Genomic DNA, 21,194 nt, shown 5'->3' on the forward strand with positions numbered 1-21,194 from the left:
GATAATATATATTTATAGAAACCCTATCCCTATATATATATATATATATATATATATATATATATATATATACTAAATGAGAGATGGACACAAAATAGCACTCCAAAAACGTTTTACTATAAAAAGTTTGTGTTTATGCTCATAGAGCTACACTGCATGTAAGACCATAATCCATTCACTGACAATTCACACAAGGCAACACAGTATATTAACTAGTATGTGTACTTTGGTGAACACCTTGTATGTCCCTCCATTCATGTCCCTTCAATGGCTAAAGAAGAGTGAGGGTTATTCTATTCAAACAGCAGGCATTAAACTCCGCTAACAAACCCAATAAACAGAGTGTACATCTCCTCACAATACGCGCACTGCCTGTGGCACAGATCCTCACAATACACACTGGCGGTCACAATACGTCTTTACACTGAGCTAATTAGGAGGAGGTCCCACTCTCTTTTCTCCACCCCCATTTGAATAACAGGGCAGGAGGGGAAAAGAGAGGGTGAGGCAAGGGTAAAGGATAGAGAGAGGGGTGGATTAGTCTGTTAACTCAAATGACAAGGGTTTCTGATGGAACGTAAAGCAGGGTGAGTAATCCAGTCAGGGTGGGAGCATATTAGTGTGACGCAGCTCCAAGTAGCATTGATAAAGCTGAGGAGGGCAACGGGGAGTGATTTAAGTGTAACACCACTTTGGGTGTCAATGCCACCGCAACAAACAGTACAAAGACAAAACTAGTCATAGACAACACTAGTCACCGCTCATCTCAAACAAAGAAACCACTGATAGGAGTTTGGATGATGTCAATCTGTCGGCCACACTGGGCAAGTTTTTAAAGCCTAAAAAAATGCTTTCTCTAAGAACTATTTTGTTTCAAAACATGACTAAAGGACTGATAATGTGCTCATCAAACAGAGTATTAAACAGCAGTCCCACCCGAGATACTTTACAACAGAAATACTGAGGTTCTGTTTCTATTGTTAATATTGAATTCCTGCATGAATCAAAGATGGTGTTTTTGGTAGTCAGTGTATATAGCCGGATACTTCTTGCACCCATGCATCCATTATTTGGACAGAGGTCGAAGGTCACAGTGAGTGTCTGAATTCCTCCAAAGTTGCCATGTCTTCCACCAACACAGTCACTTATGCACATCCACCTGATCCCCCTCGTCCCCTTGGTTAAATCTGCCGTCTTTTGTGTCTCCCCAAAGTCCATTCTCAATCTGTGTGAGTGAGCGTGTTTGTGTGTTACACAGCCAAGCTTATGAGTCCCAGATCGAGGCCGGGTCTGTCCAAAAGGAGGTCCGGAGTGGGGGATGGACAACTGGACACCACAACGATCAACATCACTGCAACTATCTAACTCTGTCTACAAACGCATCGTATAACAATCTTTCAAATCTGACACAGTAACGTCGTATTGTGCAGCTAAAAAAAAAGGAGCCACGTTTACAGTGTCTGCCTTCTTACAAGAGTTTAAGTTCAAGTTGAAGTTTAATAGGAATAATTTGTCTCCCCTTCAAACCCCCTGCCCTCAAGTGAGCTGCAGTGTGTTCTGGGAGAATGGCAGGTGTCTCCATGTATACACACTTTTTGTGTGTGTATTCGTGTGTGTATGTATTAGCAATAGGACTTGACCCTAGCGAGCTGATCTACTGTTTCCCGTCTTGCTGGGCGTGGGAAAAAGACGAGACCCCTTTTCACAGCTGCTCTGGCAGATAGGCTGTACCAATGGGGCCCCTGCCACAAACCCCCTGTGCCCCCCGTCTTTCTCCCCCCCTTCCTCGCTCCCTCTCTCTCTCACATTCAGTCTGCTGCCTTTCAATAGCTGCCACTAACCCCTCCCTCGTCCCCTCCCACCCCACACACTCCTGCTTTTGCCTTCATAAATACATCTCATTATTCCAGACCTAGTTTGCATAGAGACCCCAAAGATCTCCCTCTCTCCCTGTTTGTCTCTTTGCCCTCACGGCCTGATGTTCCTTAGCCACCCCATCCTCAAATGTGTGTATGTGTTTGTACTGCCTTGGCTAGATGAACGTTGTTTCTCCGTCATTTCACTTACACATAATGATTAGTACATGTTCATAGTATATTTAATTACACTTGAAAATAGGAAAACAGCAACCAATAAACCGAAGGTGTGAATGTTTCTGTTTTTATCAATTCACTGTTAATCCCTTATATTGTGCACAAGCACACACACACACACACACACATCTCCCCTTCATTGACATACAGAGCTATACATTTGATCAGACACCATAATGGTAAGGAAGTTTGGAAATCAAGTCAAAGATGCTCTTTCCAAACTTCAATAATCTAGCTTCATGAGCACCCCGTGGTTGGATGACATGATGGTTTGACCTTGGGCCTGGTCTTGTTGTTTAGGTACTCTTTGTAATGTCTTCAAGCACATCTTTAAATAGTAACAAGCCAGCTTTAGGTCCACTGACCAACCATACTAGCAGAATAAATGCCACATTATTTCTGATGTTTTTAATGTAGGTATAAAACATCTCCTATACTCTGACATTCACAACAACACTGTTATATTTGGAAAATGACACGTAAGCATTTAATGTGTAGACAATATGGCCATTCCTGAAAAACAAGTGAACATGATAATGGAAGCTCAATTAATGGAACAAGGAGTGAGAAATAATGAAAGGAGTGGGACAATAATGGCGTTCAGGTGGTGTGGGGGCAGAGCCACATGAGCAGTCCCAAGGCCTGACTGAGCCCCTGGCCCCGGGCTCACGTAAAGGGATAAGGCACTGCAGCGAAGGTTGTCAGATATAGATTACACATCCTGCTCCCATGTGCATATCAGCCACAGCAAGCCACCTGACAAATTATATCTGACTATTTAAAAATGATTAAAAATAAGTGTGTGCTGTCTGTGATTGTTCGCGTATAGCAGGTAGAGAAAGAAAGAAGTGGTATTTAGCTAATACAGTATAGGTGTGTCTGTATAATACTGTATAGGTGTGTTTGAGAATATCTTTAAACAATATGTTCCTGATGATAAGTATGTTTGGAAATTGTATTAAAACAGCCATACTGCCAAATAGTGTATAAATTATCTATTTATTGTCTGTCTGCCAAATACACACTCACACACACTATTCTGTACAAATACACTAGTCCACACACACCATACTACAGACACACACTCTAGTCCACTCACACACACACTCTGTGCTGTAAACACAACCTCTAGTCCACTCACACACACTATCCTGGAAAAAGACATTTGTCCACATACACACCATACTGTAAAACACACTCTACTCCGCACACACACATCCAAACTGTAATCGCACACTCAATTCCACCCCCATACCCTTACACTTCCACAACCACACACACAGGCCTTACTAATTCCATACACACACTTCCACAACCACACACACAGGCCTTACTAATTCCATACACACCTCCACAACCACACACACAGGCCTTACTAATTCCATACACACCTCCACAACCACACACACAGGCCTTACTAATTCCATACACACACTTCCCCAACCACACACACAGGCCTTACTAATTCCATACACACACTTCCCCAACCACACACACAGGCCTTACTAATTCCATACACACACTTCCCCAACCACACACACAGGCCTTACTAATTCCATACACACACTTCCCCAACCACACACACAGGCCTTACTAATTCCATACACACACTTCCCCAACCATACACACAGGCCTTACTAATTCCATACACACCTCCACAACCACACACACAGGTCTTACTAATTCCATACACACACTTCCCCAACCACACACACAGGCCTTACTAATTCCATACACACCTCCACAACCACACACACAGGCCTTACTAATTCCATACACACACTTCCCCAACCACACACACAGGCCTTACTAATTCCATACACACCTCCACAACCACACACACAGGCCTTACTAATTCCATACACACCTCCACAACCACACACACAGGCCTTACTAATTCCATACACACACTTCCCCAACCACACACACAGGCCTTACTAATTCCATACACACACTTCCCCAACCACACACACAGGCCTTACTAATTCCATACACACACTTCCCCAACCACACACACAGGCCTTACTAATTCCATACACACCTCCACAACCACACACACAGGCCTTACCAATTCCATACACACCTCCACAACCACACACACAGGCCTTACTAATTCCATACACACACTTCCCCAACCACACACACAGGCCTTACTAATTCCATACACACCTCCACAACCACACACACAGGCCTTACTAATTCCATACACACACTTCCACAACCACACACACAGGCCTTACTAATTCCATACACACACTTCCCCAACCATACACACAGGCCTTACTAATTCCATACACACACTTCCACAACCACACACACAGGCCTTACTAATTCCATACACACACTTCCCCAACCACACACACAGGCCTTACTAATTCCATACACACACTTCCCCAACCACACACACAGGCCTTACTAATTCCATACACACCTCCACAACCACACACACAGGCCTTACTAATTCCATACACACACTTCCCCAACCACACACACAGGTCATACTAATTCCATACACACACTTCCACAACCACACACACAGGCCTTACTAATTCCATACACACACTTCCACAACCACACACACAGGCCTTACTAATTCCATACACACACTTCCACAACCACACACACAGGCCTTACTAATTCCATACACACTTCCACAACCACACACACAGGCCTTACTAATTCCATACACACACTTCCACAACCACACACACAGGCCTTACTAATTCCATACACACCTCCACAACCACACACACAAATGACGGTAACTGACACTAAATTATGATAGTAATACCAGATTGTCTCAATTACATAATGGTATGACCACTGATGATAATGGTATTGATTTTCTTTCTATGTTTCTGCACAATAGAAGGAGGTTCTGTACAAGAACACAACACTGGCTTGACCAATGACATGACCATTGACTTGACCAGTGACTTGACCAGTGACTTGACCAGTGACTTGACCAATGACTTGACCAGTGACTTGACCAGTGACTTGACCAGTCACTGCATTATTTAGTTACTACACAACAGTACCTAATGTTCAGGCTAACAGCATCATATGCATTGGTCTCAGACTTCTCAAGTGAAGTTAATAATAACTCCTAGGGCAAACCCTAAAATCTTTATCTGTTCATTCTCACTGTAAAAATAACATTATATATTATGCATGTGAAATAGGAAGACCAAAGGGTAAACTTTTTTAGCAAATATGATACATTTTGCGGTTTTAATCTTTAGAATTGTTTACCTTTGAAATGATACAGCCTGCTCCTCCCAGTCCCTGGTCTCTCAGACACCCAGTTAACTTCAGCCACCATCTTGTTTCAGACAACCCAGGTAACTTCAGCCACCATCTTGTTTCAGACAACCCAGGTAACTTCAGCCACCATCTTGTTTCAGACACCCAGATAAAATCAGCCACCATCTTGTTTCAGACACCCAGGTAACTCCAGCCACCATCTTGTTTCAGACAGCCAGGGAACATCAGTCACCATCTTGTTTCAGACACCCAGATAAAATCAGTCATTTGTTGTTTCAGACACCCAGGTAACTTCAGCCACTGTTTGGTTTCAGACAACCAGGTAACTTCAGCCACCATCTTGTTTCAGACAACCAGGTAACTTCAGCCACCGTTTTGTTTCAGACAACTAGGTAACTTCAGCCACCATCTTGTTTCAGATAACCAGGTAACTTCAGCCACCATTTTGTTTCAGATAACCAGGTAACTTCAGCCACCATTTTGTTTCAGACATGCAGGTAACCTCAGCCACCATCTTGTAACTTGACAGTGATGCACCTTCCACTATGTGCACTTGTACTTCTTCCTGAAATAAAAACGGATTAGATTTATTAGGTGTTATTAAGCATATATAGGATAGTGAGTGGAAGATTAAATTAGGATACAACAAGCAAATATAGGTGTGAATAAAAAAAGACAATTGATGTAAATTATATTAAATACTGACTTTGAAAATCATTCATCATATATTGTATCAGTTGAAAACACTGAAACATGGAGGGAATCCCACTAACCAACATGATCATCTTAAGTTATGCTAAAGGATACACATAGTGTCAGTAAGGGTAATAAAATATGATACCATGACCTTTTCAAGGAATAATTTGAAATAGCTTATAGGTTGTAATGGATGGATAAAGCCTATAGGTTTTAATGGATGGGAAAAGCCTATAGGTTTTAATGGATGGATAAAGCCTATAGGTTTTAATGGATGGATAAAGCCTATAGGTTTTAATGGATAATAAGGTCAAATCTGAATCACTGTTTGAACCACTCCTATGCACAATTTAGACAACTCTAAGCTGGATGCTTAGATACTGTCCTTAACCATACATTCAGATAATATGTTTTTACTATTGCAAAGATGTGTGCAATGACAAGTGATTATTAAACTAGATCTATTATTCAAAAAGTGTCCACTAAAACATTGCTTGTGTAGCTTATATGTTCAATCTGATCCTTTTACAGTAGCACAGCTTGGTGAAGAGTGTGCCCATCAGTTTTCATCTTCTTCCACATTCTCATTCCAGTTCAAGGCCTAACATTTAACCATCCCAGGGGTTACTGTATATAAGATTGATCTTTGTCATTTAGCCGCCAAACACAATGTGGAATATCACTCACTGCCAAAACTACACCATTATCGTCACTAAGGAACAGAATACAGAGACAAACTATCCTGTACAGTTTTACTTTATTCTATTTCACATTTTGAAGAAGTTAATATTCCTCCTCTCAAGCACATTTCATAGGCAGATCATGATGACCTAGTTTGAGTAATGTGATCACGTGACTCTAACGACCCTGCACGCCAACACGAAAGGTAAACCAATTAATTTTACTTGTAAGGAAGAAAATCAACTAGTTTAAAATGGAGATTACCTCAGTGGCACTGCCCATGCTCTCAGAGACATCATAACAAGACAGACACAGATAGGAAATGGGCCAGCCACGCCATTTCTCTGTGGTTGAAATTATGGCAAATTAGGGTGGCTTCTTTTGGAGATTGTGTTCCCTGTTACACCTATGGAATTCATTAATTGTCATTGAGAACCTGTCACTGACAAGCTTTACATTTTTTTATTTACATTGTTTTACATAAGGGCAAAAATAAACATGGTGGGATATTAAAATGATATTTTGCAGCTAAATAGGGGAAGATTTTCTAACTGTAAATTGAAGCCTATATACACCCTATTATTATTTTTTTATTTGCATATATATTCCATACAGTATACTATAGAGGGATTTTACATCTACAATATGTCAGTGTTTAAACTCACACCTGTTTAGTGTGCATTCAGAATAACCCTTCATTATAACCTATAGAGGACAGGCCTCCGACCTTAACAACGTGTACAATGGGACTGATGTAGCAACAGATTAATCTATCACAAAGTTCTTGACAGGTATAACGTTTGCAGTTGTAACAGTCCATGATTAAAAAGATCAAGTTGCCTATTGAATCGTCAATGCAACTTCTTCTATGCATTACATTTTTAAGAATGATGTATGTATTTTTAAAAAACAGGTAAACTATCAGTAGGTAGGTGAATATATTCGTTTGATTATCAATATTGTTTTAAATATAGTATACTGAAGCCTGGTTTTCGACGCTATACCAATCTCTGAGAGATCTGGTAGCGCTGGTTCCACAACCACGTGACACCTTAGAACTGACCAATCAGGTGAAATTAGTATTTTAACTGTTTCTCCAGATCGAATAGCAATAATACTGTCATAACAACTGTGTAACAAGGCGTTTTTACACCTAATTGACATTTCCGGTTATAAGTAGTTAAATTGAATATCTATCTAGACATTTTCATTAGGCCCCAGCATCACGACGCTCGAGCGTTTGTTACCCATTGACAGCTCAGCCAGCGATAGGCTACGTGCTAAACTGATTCAGTAATAGTTACTATTTTACAACTGAATACAGTTAGGCTATCTGACTACATTCAAATGTATCTATCATATCTGATCAAGCAAGAATTGATTTTAATCCACGTCGGCATTTTGAGTGTTCTAAACTAGCACAGGCTCGCGCAGTATCCAGCGCCCCCACCTTCTCCCCGCCCGGATATAGCCACCTCGCCGCAGTCCCGGCTTCTGAAGTCATTGGAATTAGTTTATACTTTCGGTTCTCTAGCTTTATGAAATTATAACTCATACAGCTAGATAACCAAAGACACAAACTAACCCGTCGTCTCTTAAAGGGGCCGCTGCGTAGACCGAGCTGCTGTACGTAGTCACATGGAGTCGAAGCGAGAGGCTCCCCCTCACCACTAACACCGTAGCGCCGTACAACAGAATGCTGGGTTCCTAGCATATATGTATGCAATTTATGTTTCTTTATATATGTAGATGTGTTAGGGAATGTTCACTACATAGGCTAGCTCTCTTTCTTTCTCTCTCTCTCTCTCTCTCTCTCTCTCACACACACACACACACACACACACACAAACACAGATAACACACACGAAAAACACTACAGTCTGTCATCAATCAAGTTCAAAGACTTACCAACTTGAATCTTAGAATACCACACTCATATTGTAAACTTTAAACTTTAATATATTCTTTAAAACAAGATAGTGTTGCTTTGGAGTAGGCCTATTATTTTAATAAATCCCAAAGCCTTACCTAAAACTCCTGGCTAGTCTATATTGTAGAACAACTGGCTAACTCCTTTCAATTCCCATCAAGTAACATGCTCGGGATGTATTTATTGCAAATACAGCCAATAAACAAGACAGAAAATGCTGAAGGTTCACGCACCAAAAGCAACGCATCTAAAACCATCACTAGGCAACACGAACTTCGATGTATCATCGTTCATACTCAAAATGCCATTTCACACAATGCCTAATACAGTTCAGAATATGATCTATGTAACCTACTATGACAATAAAAAAAACTAATAACCAACATTTTAAAATAACGATAGCTTACCATAGATGTAGCGTACCGCTGCAGTTTTTCCGTTTATCCCCTTATTCCAATGTCTAAAATTATACAATTTCTAAATAGAAAGCGTGTATTGCAGATAAAGGTATCAGATGCAAGTTGAAGAAAGTAGACTTAGGCAAATATGTATGGCCTACAGAACGATGTCGCCACCCTGACACACAGGCAGCAACTGACGAGCATGAGAGAGCTCACAACATGCCCAGTGGTTAACTCCCCCACGCGCTGTAGCCTACCAATCCCAAACCACGCTGACCCAGGACTTTATTAGTGAGTAAACTTCCACTCACAGACACTAACAAAATATCACAGATGCTCTATCACACACACACACACACACACACACACACACACACACACACACACACACACACACACACACACACACACACACACACACACACACACACACACACACACACACACACAACATAGAGGAAGAAAGAGTTAGATAGAGTTAGATGCACACACAAACACTACCGAAAGAAAGAGAGGCGGGGGAAAGAGATGTTAAATTAAAATAGCCTTATGGTCCATTTCACTATCAATGTAATTAAGTATTGTGGTGTAGTTCTGTAGCAAGAGTCCGTTCTATTCTCGACTAGCATATAAAATGAAAAGCATAGGCTATTCAACTCTCGCAACAAGCACATAATGCCAACTGTGAATACTGAGAATTAGCTTGAGATTCCGGTACCTCACTTTGCCCAACCTTCTCAGCAATGTTGCGGTTTACATGAATAAGCCAATATGAGACCATACAATAACCAGGAGTCTGTCTGAGAAACATGCACGCATTACTTAGACCTAAGTAAACATCGTAAACGTCAGAGTGTTCATTGAAGAATATATATGACAAACATAGACTTTAAGATATTGTAAGTGTCAATAACTTGTACACGACTACATTACAGTCATTTCACGACAGACACCACTGCAACCGTGGCCTGTTTTCAGTAAAATGGTCCTCTTCCTTAAACATTTTGCTATTTCTTCTTGGGTGTACATGCAAAGGTCTTAGATTATATATTTTCAATCATTCACATTTGCCTGCCTGGGGCCTCCAATATTATATTTTCTCTGCCGTATTTACTGTACATACATTAAATGAAATGCTTTACAAGATGAAAGGCAAGAACATACTCAGAACATACTCAGATAAGGTACAGGTACAGGGGCTAGGTTTAACAAAAATGACTGGACACCACTACATGTCCATGAAAACGTGTGAAAGAAAGAAGCAGCATTTGTTTTGTGTTTTTTCCTCAACTTCATATTGTACTTGAATAAGTCATTGTCTAACACGACCATTAGGCCTATACCATAACGACTACATTTAATAAGACTGCTGTAAAAACGGAGAAGTATTTTTAGGCATGTGATACTTATTGGACTGAAGAAAATCTGTTTCATGCATATATTTTAAACTTGTGCTGCAAGGATTTTATCCAATTAGCCTACTTGCGAAAACTTCCAAGTTTTCATTTCTGAGTTTCTCGTCATCTGAGAGATTCTGCTAACAAGCTCTTGCTAATTCATGATTCGCATGAGCAGTGAATTGGGTCAACTAGCTGGCCTACATTCTCTCTCACCTGTTGATCTCAGCATCTATTTTAATAACGTTCATCACCGATGTTCCCTCAGTTTTCTCACTGTAGATATTGGATTTTGGACCACTAGGATATCCTAAGCCAACAACAGTTTGACAACTGACATCATTATTATGTTTTTTACAGTAAGTTTTACATTCAGAAAATTCATTGTAGATAAAATATCAGTATATTATCCTCTACCTCCGTAACACATTCTAAAACCCCAGTCCAAAACACACATTCAGGTTACCCACTAATAAAGTTACACCAGCATAAAAATATTATAATTTATATTAAATCTCCCGAAAGCTCTCTATATAAAGATTTCGTTAAAACGGTTGAAATCCCCTCATTCCCAACCTCTACTCGCAGTCTCTGTCCGCGGTGCTGAAATAGGCCCGCTCACACGTTTCCTCAGAAGTGCTCGCTGTAGGCCTACCACAGATAGTACAGCGTTATCAAGCATGTTAGGGGGGATATCTTAGCCAACAGAAAGATGAGATTGCATGATAATGAACAACCACACCTTTTGATAAACGGATCTGTCCGATCTACTGGAAACAAGCCGGAATCGCAACTCGCTGTACTGTAGTCTGAAAAGTAGGCTAGCTATCGCATTCATCTTTGACAATGAGTGTGTGTGTGTGTGTGTGTGTGTGTGTGTGTGTGTGTTTTTGTTTGTGTGTATGTGTGTGTGCTCTATTGTGCAAACCAATAAAGAGAGAAGAGGGAGATTTCAACCGAACAAAATACATGCTTATATTATCTGATTGCATATCTTATTATTGCACAAGAGCCGCGTTGATATCACGGAGGTCCACTTTGGGAGGTACATTACTATGAACTAGCCTACACGTTGTGTATAGGGTCAGACTCACTGGCGTAGCGTGGTGACGCCGGGCCGGGGTGCAAGATGTCCTTACAGGATATAAACACAGGATATAAAATAAAAAACCCAAATCATTTTATGATACAGGCCAAGCAAGGACCCCCCCCCATCCGCCGCGGGACCGGGTGAAACTGCACCTCCTGCAACCCGATAGTTCCGCCACTGGTCAGACTAATTATAAACAAACGCCCTCATATCCTGAGGAAAAAATAAAGCCACGGTATGGCTACTCCAGGCCTACAAAGTACATGGGTTTTATAAAGTGAGTAAAGTTTTTTTGCAGCGTTCCAAATTTTTTGTAGAAAAAACCTTCGAATTCAGAGAAAATAAGAACAGTCTACTAGTAAACATCAAAATAAGCTAAACACGGTATTACACTATCTCAATATAAGGTCAGCCTACCAGCAAGCAACATTTTGTTGATTTGAGACAATTTTATCAAATCGAATTTTGATTGGATAAGTAGCTTGCTGATCACACGCTCAACCATAATGTACGAGCAAGATAGTCAAACTGCACCCAACCTCCAGCGTAAACATTGTAAACTCAGGAGCTCACCGGTTTTTACATTAGGAATACTAAGCAAAATTAATAAAAACAAATATATAAGCCAAATCAAAATACTACAGAATACTTACTGTTGACCTAAATACAGAATGTTACATTTATATGGGAAATTGAATGTAATCCTCAAGTAATGTTCTAAAGTTCAGTTTCCATTAATTTAACCCCGAGATTCAAATTGCCATATATATAGTTTTCATTTCCCAAATTCAGTTCAATTCGTCGGTTAAGAATTTGACATTAATGCAGCTAATCATGCTTTGAGAGAGCGAGTACAGGGGGAAAATGCAAGTAACCTTTTGTGGAAAAATACATTTTATTTAGAGGTTGCTTTACTTTTATTTTTCCCACGACAGAACTCTGTACCGGCATAAAATAAATAGACAAATGCCATACAACCAACACCTGTTGCCGATAAAATAGCCACACTGGAAATAACGTTTAATTTATAATGAATTTTACATCAAATTAATTTGATGTATACCGTGCCACATCACCAATTAAATAAAATGCAGATATCCATCTGCATAAAGCTGCACTTACTCTAGATTCGCTGAGAATAATAATTAGCACAATAAATTCAGTACATTCAAGCAAATACAGTTAACTAAAATATTTTAAATAAACCCATATGCATTTGAATGAGTAAAACTTGACACGAAAATGTTGGGTTAAGAAATTACTGTAAAAAAGGATGAAGTCTGTAGGCCTACTTAATCCTCAGTGGTGTGCATTGTATTGTCAACGGGCATACACACACCCATTTACAAATACCCGCCCTGAAGACCCCTGTAAGATTTTCCCACAAACAAGTGACCGAGAAAAATTAGCCCCCAAAGAAAGAAGTCAACATCAAGTTCAACAACGAGCTGGAACACATTTGCATAACAATAACGTCTGGAAGCCCCGAGGTTCCTCGAACAAGAGATTCTAGCGTCAGCACGTCATTCGTTAGGCCCCGAAACACTTTCCCAGGCTCTGAACAATCCCCTAACTGAACTCCATAACCTAACAGTTATAAGGTGGCCTATCATATACCTTATTTAATAGGCTGTGATACTTTGAATTAGTTATTTGAACCTACCCTTCTTTTGGATAAGTTAATAATAAGAATAGAAATGGAAACATTTCAGATAAAATTATGATAAAATACACCTACAATATAATTAATCATCAGGCGAACTAAACTCTTCACAGAGTAAGAATATTACAAATAGAAAGGTATTCGTACTTACAACTGAGCCTCTTTTGATAATCCAAAACAATGCCAGAGAATCATTGAAATGATTGTAAAAATATATATAATGTTTCTATTCCTGATCAATCTCACCAATGACTGCTAGCCCTCTAAAATGTTCCTAAAAAATGTGTCTAGTGTGCTTGATTGAGAAGGAAGTAATACCCTATGGTTCCACTGTTGAGTCTCACAGTATTTTACCCTGCGTAGACTAGAGAGAAAGCGAGAGAGACAGAGAGAGAGAGAAAGAAAGCGTGTGTTGGTGTGTGTGTGTGTGTGTGTGTGCGTGTGCGTGATAGAGAGAGACAGAGAGAGAGAGATAGGAAGAGGCGGTTGAAATCTGTTTTGCGTCCCCTCCTCTCACGCGGCAGCGGCGAACGTGGCCAGAAACTCAACCACCACAGCTCGACTGCTTGGTTCTTTCACAGATGACGGCTTTTGTTCCTACTGTGCGTGATGGCCTATTCTCTGTGCTTCTCAAAATGTACATCCTCTATCGCTTTTGTTCCACCAGACACAACCGAGTGTAGAGGAGAGAGACAGACAGATAGAGAGACAGGCAGAGAAAGAGAGCAAGGGGTGCGTGAGGAAGACAGCGAGAAATAGGGAGAGGGAGAGTGCAGCAAGCGGGATTGAGAGGGGAGGGGATGGATGAATGAAGAGGTGGAGGAGGAGGGAGGTGACATATCAAATTTGTCAAAAGATGACTGTTTGCACAAATATTGAACAATAATATCAGAAGAACCAGATGTCCGTAGGCCCATACCTATAGGAAGGCTAGCCCATATTGCCAGTTATAAAATATTTTTTTCGTCGGTTTGATTATTTCGGAGGGCCATACAGATGGGAGAACAAATTAATGCCGATGCTATTGTTTATTACCATGTAACTTGGTCCGCTTGGCAAACTGCCAGGCATTAACCACGAGCCTGAAACTGCGGTACAGAGGTGGGGTTGACGCTTAAGTTCAAAGTTAGTGCGATAATTACTCCCCCATAAAGCGGCTGGCTCTCTGCATTCTTTCAGGCAGTGATAGGTCCATCGCTTCTCGCGGGATATATGAAAATGACTATAATTAATGAGGCACGAGATTTGATCAATATTTCACGTGCTGTTCATAAGCACGACGCATCGCGGAATGCCTGGATATAGCAAAATGATGAGACAACATAATATAATAGTTGGCAATATGCAACAAACCAGTGTTACCATTTGCAACAAACCAGCTTTCCTGCTATTAGAAACATGTTACTAATTTAGTAGTATTTCATACTCTCGCACATACAACAGCCAATCGGCATTCAGGATTGTAACCACCTGGTTTATAATGCGCATTATGGTAAGTGAATGGTTTGGGGAAGCCATCCGAAGGTCTTACCATATATGGTGTAGGGGCTACTTCAGCATGGCTTTGTAAAATAGCAACGTTCAGAGCGGTATGCAATGCTACACTCTCAGATAGCCTAACTAGGCATCATTTAAGAAATGTAAAAGTGGGATGAAGTCAATTAACACATTAGCAACAAAAAAGATCCCACCCACGCATGCACACACACTGCATATGGAAAAGTTGTATTCTAATTCTTATTCTCCTATGATTCTCAATCTGATAATAATAATACTAACTAAATATACAGTAAATATCGAACTTCACACCTATATAGGAAACAATATTAATTAGTTATATTATCTATTAGTGAACGTTAGTTTTAATTACTGTTGCCCTATTCATACATGGCTTGAGGAACACTTTAATGAACCACATTAGTTAGGTATACGATCGAGAACGCAGCAGATCATAATCTTCAGCATTCAAATCGGTTATAGTAAAAATAATTGTTGACATATTTAGCCAACTCAACTAAAATCCATGTATTCCACCCGAGGGACTATTTTACAATAATGTACTCTTTTCAGCCTAATGGCCTATACAGTAGCCTGACAGTATATTGGAATACATTTAGGACTAGCATAACAGATATATTTAGCGTAGAACCACCGCATCACGCAGAATAAAAATTGGCAACACATCGACAAAACATAAATGAATAACCCATAAAACCATAACACATTTGGTTGGCAAGTTGAATAATAATATGAGGTTACTGGGCAGGACTATGTAATTTTGCTTTGCCATATGAAACGATCCTACTGTACAGTAGTGATACGAACAGCGACACTCTTTGGTGAGAGGAGACATGAACACTGTCTTCAGTGGACTGGAATATAGTGTAGTTTCAACCATACGTATAAACAAATGTATCTAGAGTAAAATATAGGACAATTTGTCAGTTATTTTTGATAAAACGAAAAAAATAATGATTAACAGCTAGTGTCAATGTGAATATTTAATGTAGTTAATATTTGTGTAGATTTAGGATAATTGCTTCTCCGAGTGTATCTGTATTGTGTAGGTAGTCTGTTATCCAAACTGCATTATTAATTACAATATTTTATTAATTGATTTTAGATAGATTTTAGATTCGTCAGATAAGATTCTATACACATTCAAAGAAGAATGGCAGTCACGACTCAATTAACCACTTCTATTTTCTCTATTCACGATTCTGTGATTCATTTAATTCTAATGTCTTCAATTTACCGATATACTTCGTTATTAAAAATGATAAAAGCCAGACAAAATGTCAAGTAACGTAATCATTAATATTTAAAATAGTTAAACAGAAGCCTTATCGTAAATAGGTGTGAATAGATAGATCACCTTTTACCTACAGAATAAATAAAAAAAGCGCCATCAGCTCACGTGTGCAGCTCATGCCGCAATTCACTAAGAATTTCCCTTAACAGTCAGAAGGATCACAGGGACATGTTGAATTTACTTTCAATTTAACCTGCCAATTCAATCCTAAACCTATGTATGATCATTTAGCAACTCACATAATGTATATGTCTGTAGTCTGAAATGTACAACCTACACTTAATTAAAAATGGCAAATATGGGCTATTTTTAATGCCATATACCTTATTGCTAAATTACTCCCAAATTAACTACTATATGCATTAAGTTTTGGGTAATTTGTTGTAAAAACAAGTTTAATCATACCATTTAAAACCATGCTGAAGAACGAGTACATCGTTTCAATCAAGTTCTACAATTATTTGTACAATTCCATATTTTTAAATAATATATGTTGACAAAAGTACAGAGGTGTCAATTTTAAACAGTATTTAAATGTAAATACATTTCGAATAAAGTTTAATTGTGTGTATACTCTACATATGTGACAATACAAATAATATTCCATTCTACAAATTATATTTCAGTGAAGGAAAGATATACCACTTGAATGATGTTGCATGGGAGTGTGTGCATCAGTGTTACATATAATGTATTCTATAAGCTGTAGTTTATTGCATGTTTTATAGTTTAATGTCATGACCCAGTATGCATCAAGTAAATTAGGCATATTGTTAGAGTTTGAAGGTATTTTGTAAGTGCCTGACGTGGTCAATTAAAAATACAACGAAACATTACAATGAAGAGTTTCTGCGGTATGGTGTTCTACTGCAAGATGTATTTTGAGTGTGTCCAAATTAACTAACTCACTGAAGAATAACTGCATATTTTTTAACATCAGTGTGGTTCTGTTTTTGTGAATGAGGGCATTTACATGCCAATTTTGTTAGACGTTATTAGGATGTTTATATTATGTTTATACTTCATGATGTGGTACATTATGGCTGTCTCACACCTTTAATCAACACAATTTACAATTTCTGTACAGATTACCAAATTCCTCTTTAAAATACCTGTCTCTTGAGGTAGAAATGATCAAAACAGTATGGTGTCCCGAGTTTAAATTTTGTACAGAAAGCATGTTGGTAAAAAATGTCTGTCAACATAGGAGAACGGTGAAAACAATAATGTACCCAAAACTATTATTTAAAGAAGAGTAGATACATTTTGCTCCACAAAAAGTCTTTTTGGCTGACTGTCAAAGTGTTAACCTCAATACGTGTGTGCTGAGGAATGACATAGGGTTTACAGTGAAGAGGTGAACTCTTCTACCGCATCATTATATAATTACAATCCTTAAGAGGGCGGGGCGAAATATTCTAATTTCCATTCTCTAAATACCTGAATAATTCAGAACATCATGGACAACGAGTAAGTAAAATCTCTGGCCAGTAAATACAATTATTTGATTTACTGACGGCCAAGAAGACAATAAAAACATCAGCATTTTGGCTCAGTTGGGCCATATAGCAATTGAATAGCCACGCAACACAATGTTTGAACGTTGCACAGCAGCCATGCTCGTTATGGCAGAATCAGATTGAAGGTTTACCTAGTTCCTCCCCCAAAAGCGTCACTGATCGCCCGTTTATGAAGTGAGAATGTATTGTCGTTACGGGTGTCAGCGTGGTGTCATTAAAATGTAAAATATCCAGGTCAAACTATGTCAGTGTTTCTGTTGGTCAAGAAGACGGTATTGAATTCCACCGCAGGGCTTTCAGTTGGTGCGTTCATTTCTGTCCAAACCGCAGGCCTCAACTCCACTTTGACTCCTCTTTGACCAAATTCACGAAGCTAGCTGCAGTTACCTGAGTTATATTCCCATCTATTATTTTTTGAGAGGGGTGTAAAATACACAGATAGTCAAAGTAAAATGTAAAATAAGTTTAAGAACTGATTATTTATGTATTTACTTCTCCTACGGAATGAGATAAATAAAATGCTCAAAATTGCTCACTTTTATTGTCACGTTTATATGCACTTACACCGGCACTGACTTATTTGCCAAAGGAAGTAGGTTTGATTGATAGTTTTACAATAATTAATAATCCTGAATCCCAATTGGATACTAAACAGGAAACATTTGAAAGACAATGTAGTAATGTATGCGTCACAAAAACCCCAATTAACAGAAAATTATAAAGTACACTTCACCGAATATATAGATATATACATTGGATATAATATAAGTAACTAATGACAATCTAATGACAATCTACTGAAAAATACACTTAAAAATATGTAATCTTTCTTTTAATTACCTGTTACTATGTCTTAAAGTCATCTGCAAGGAAATAAGAAAATGTCAATTACATTTATGAAAAGGTAAACATTTTTCAATAATTTAATCCGAATTGGATTATCCTCAACATTTTTATAATACATGCACGACTAACATAAGTCTTGCAAATGTTAATTAAACTCTGTAGACTTGACTATGGTAGGGCTATTATTACAGCGCCTTCTTATCATGAAGAACATTTAAAAAAAAATTGGCGTTGCAGAAGTAGACTCAAGTAGGAATGCAGAAATGTCTATCAAATAACGTACCCAATGGTTTCTTCGAGAGAAAGCTGTTCATTCTTCCTCTGTCTTTAGGGTATGAGAGACTCCTAGTACCTCTAGACTCGTTCCTTAATTTGAAGCAGGCTGGATTTTATGATAATAAGAGTTGACACCAACTTGTGCATCATAAAAGGAGGGGGCAAACTCGCGCCTGGGTTCCCACGAGGCACATTCCGACGGTCAAGTTCAAGCTCAAAGCATGAGCCTCCATTGCAATTCTATACGTGTTGCGCGGCTCATTATGAAAAAACCGCGCGCTCACTGTCGTGGGAGAGTTCGTCGACCCATTGAGATTCTAGCGTTGAGAAACTCGTTATTATGTCAATCGTTGTGGATGTCAAAATGTAATTTGAAATAATAACAAATAAAACAAGTAAATATCCTTAATAAACATTTTGAGAATATTTGCATTAGGCGCGGGCCTATATGGATTTCTCATCATACATTATCGTAGCCTTTAGTATAAGGCGTAAAGCCTAAACTTAACATTATAAAGGCTATTTTGATCCGAGAAAAAATGTTATTTTCTAAAGTTATTTTCGGCTCCCTTTGATTTTTAAAGGTACAGGTCGCATATGAGGCATTAGGTTATTTGGACGTTATTGTTGTATTTTCTGTGTATTTGTTCGGCCTACTGAAAAACTATTTATGTTGAAAAACGAAATAATAGCGTCGTCAACATAATCATGATCATGACATGCGTCTTAATACTAAGCAACTTCGTGTACATTATCTAGATCAACACATACGTCTTAATAATAAGAACCCATGGACACATTTTACTTTCTGAAGGATATCGTGAAAGTTACTGAACTATTTGCGCCTTGGTATTTCGACTTAAGACACGTTGCCTAAAATCAACGTACATAACACTTTGTGAGGATTATAAACGTGCCCAGATTGTTTTTGTTTAACTATCTGATTTATAAACGGACTGAACACACAAAGGCCTCCAATTCTGAACTTTCACACCAAGGGGACCACACTTCCCCTCCAACCTTCTTAGGGGAGTGCATTAGGAGTTGGCGTTTTAATCATTTTACTGTGAGCCAAAGTGGTACAAAATCGCTGGACAGTATTTCAACTTAACAGACAGTATGTTTTCTTATCCAGCCTTACAACCATCCAGAGTAATACTCAAGCTTTTGTTTTAATGAATAGAATAATTTGAGGTATAGTACCTGAGGTTATATATACCCTGTACATATTTTCTCAACCCTAAACCCTATCCATATTTTCCTGTTACTGTTTTACTGCTCTCCTTTATTTATTTGTCTCATCATGGCATTTAGAATGACTTTATTCCTCAAGTCATGCAGCCTCTACATTAATTCCTTCCTAATATCTTCCACATTTGTAATGAGGTTTTTACACGCTAAGATGAAGAAAACAACGAAGAAGCAAGCTATGGAGGAACAGTCATACTTTCTGGACATATAAAAAGGTACAGTACAGGTTTACATCTTCCTGTAAATACATCACTCATTGAATTTAAAATCATATTTCTTCATATTGAACCTTTACTCCAAACCATGTTAAGCTTTCAGTTCATTCTGCTTTATTCAACATTCAGCACATACGAGATATCATGGCATAGAAAATATCGTTAAACCTATTACTGACTATACTTAAAGATCAGCACTTTTAAAAAATCGGACCCCACAAAAGTAGTGAAAAAACCCTAATACTTATGATGAGTAAGCCACCAGTGACTTCACATCCACATGATCAGGACCATGGGATGAATTCAATGTTCACAAGAGAGACACCACAGAGGGGAGAAGTGGAGTGTGACAGTGATGTCTAGCCACCCCATAATTGGCCTCGCCCAGACACCCACTGGCCCCCCCTATACTCTGTATTCGGGGACCCATAAATGGTGTCTGGATCTATGACCCCTCAACCCCAAATAGAATAAATTCCATAGAGATCTCAAACACTGGTCTTTAAATCCACAGGATGTGATATGCACATTTATGTCCCAGCCCCAGGGCTAATGCAGCTAATCAAGGCAAATCAGGTTAAATAAGTGCTGGGCTGAAAGTAAAAAAATACTCTCTGAGGGTCCCAAGGTTCAGGGTTAGAGAGCACTGCTTAACACACGCACCAAAGGTGCCATGGACCAGACAAATGTGAAACAATGTGTATCACATACCATTTGTATATATTTATTATGCATGTATATATATTGTGGATCAGTTACTTGTGTGGTCCACTTGCAATTAAATCCACTGAGCACAAAACAAATACTGAGCCATACAGACTAATGATAACCAAAAGTCCATTCCATTGTTAATAATTAGCAAGCCTTGTGTATCCATTAACTTGTCTCCTTTATACAGACTACCTGCCTTGCTGGAGTCCCTGACTAGTACTGCGTCAGCTGCCCTAACTTACTATGGCCCTTCAGAACACAAGAGAACTCAATAGACTCTAGTCATGATCGGTTGTGGTCAAACAGCCTATTACGTATCACAGACAAGTGGGACTGACCAGGGGCAAG

General features: G+C 38.9%; 1 long non-coding RNA gene across 3 annotated transcripts in view; it reads right to left on the bottom strand.

The window, feature by feature from the left end:
- LOC105020799 overlaps window positions 1–18,732 on the bottom strand; it is a 35,626-nt gene extending 16,894 nt beyond the window's left edge. The window contains exons 1-3 of one of the 3 annotated variants that reach the window (XR_004575623.1): window positions 18,677–18,732; window positions 18,388–18,410; window positions 5,346–5,922 (exon numbers count right to left, since the gene is read on the bottom strand). This is a non-coding gene — a long non-coding RNA (uncharacterized LOC105020799). Of the gene's footprint in view, window positions 1–5,345; window positions 5,923–9,071; window positions 9,240–13,366; window positions 13,933–18,387; window positions 18,411–18,676 lie in introns of those variants that run through there. The other 2 variants (XR_004575622.1, XR_004575624.1) reach the window with 2 other exon arrangements.
- Between the last annotated feature and the right edge of the window lie 2,462 nt (window positions 18,733–21,194).

The sequence above is a fragment of the Esox lucius genome, chromosome 3, assembly GCF_011004845.1.
Source record: "Esox lucius isolate fEsoLuc1 chromosome 3, fEsoLuc1.pri, whole genome shotgun sequence".
NCBI lineage: Eukaryota > Metazoa > Chordata > Actinopteri > Esociformes > Esocidae > Esox > Esox lucius.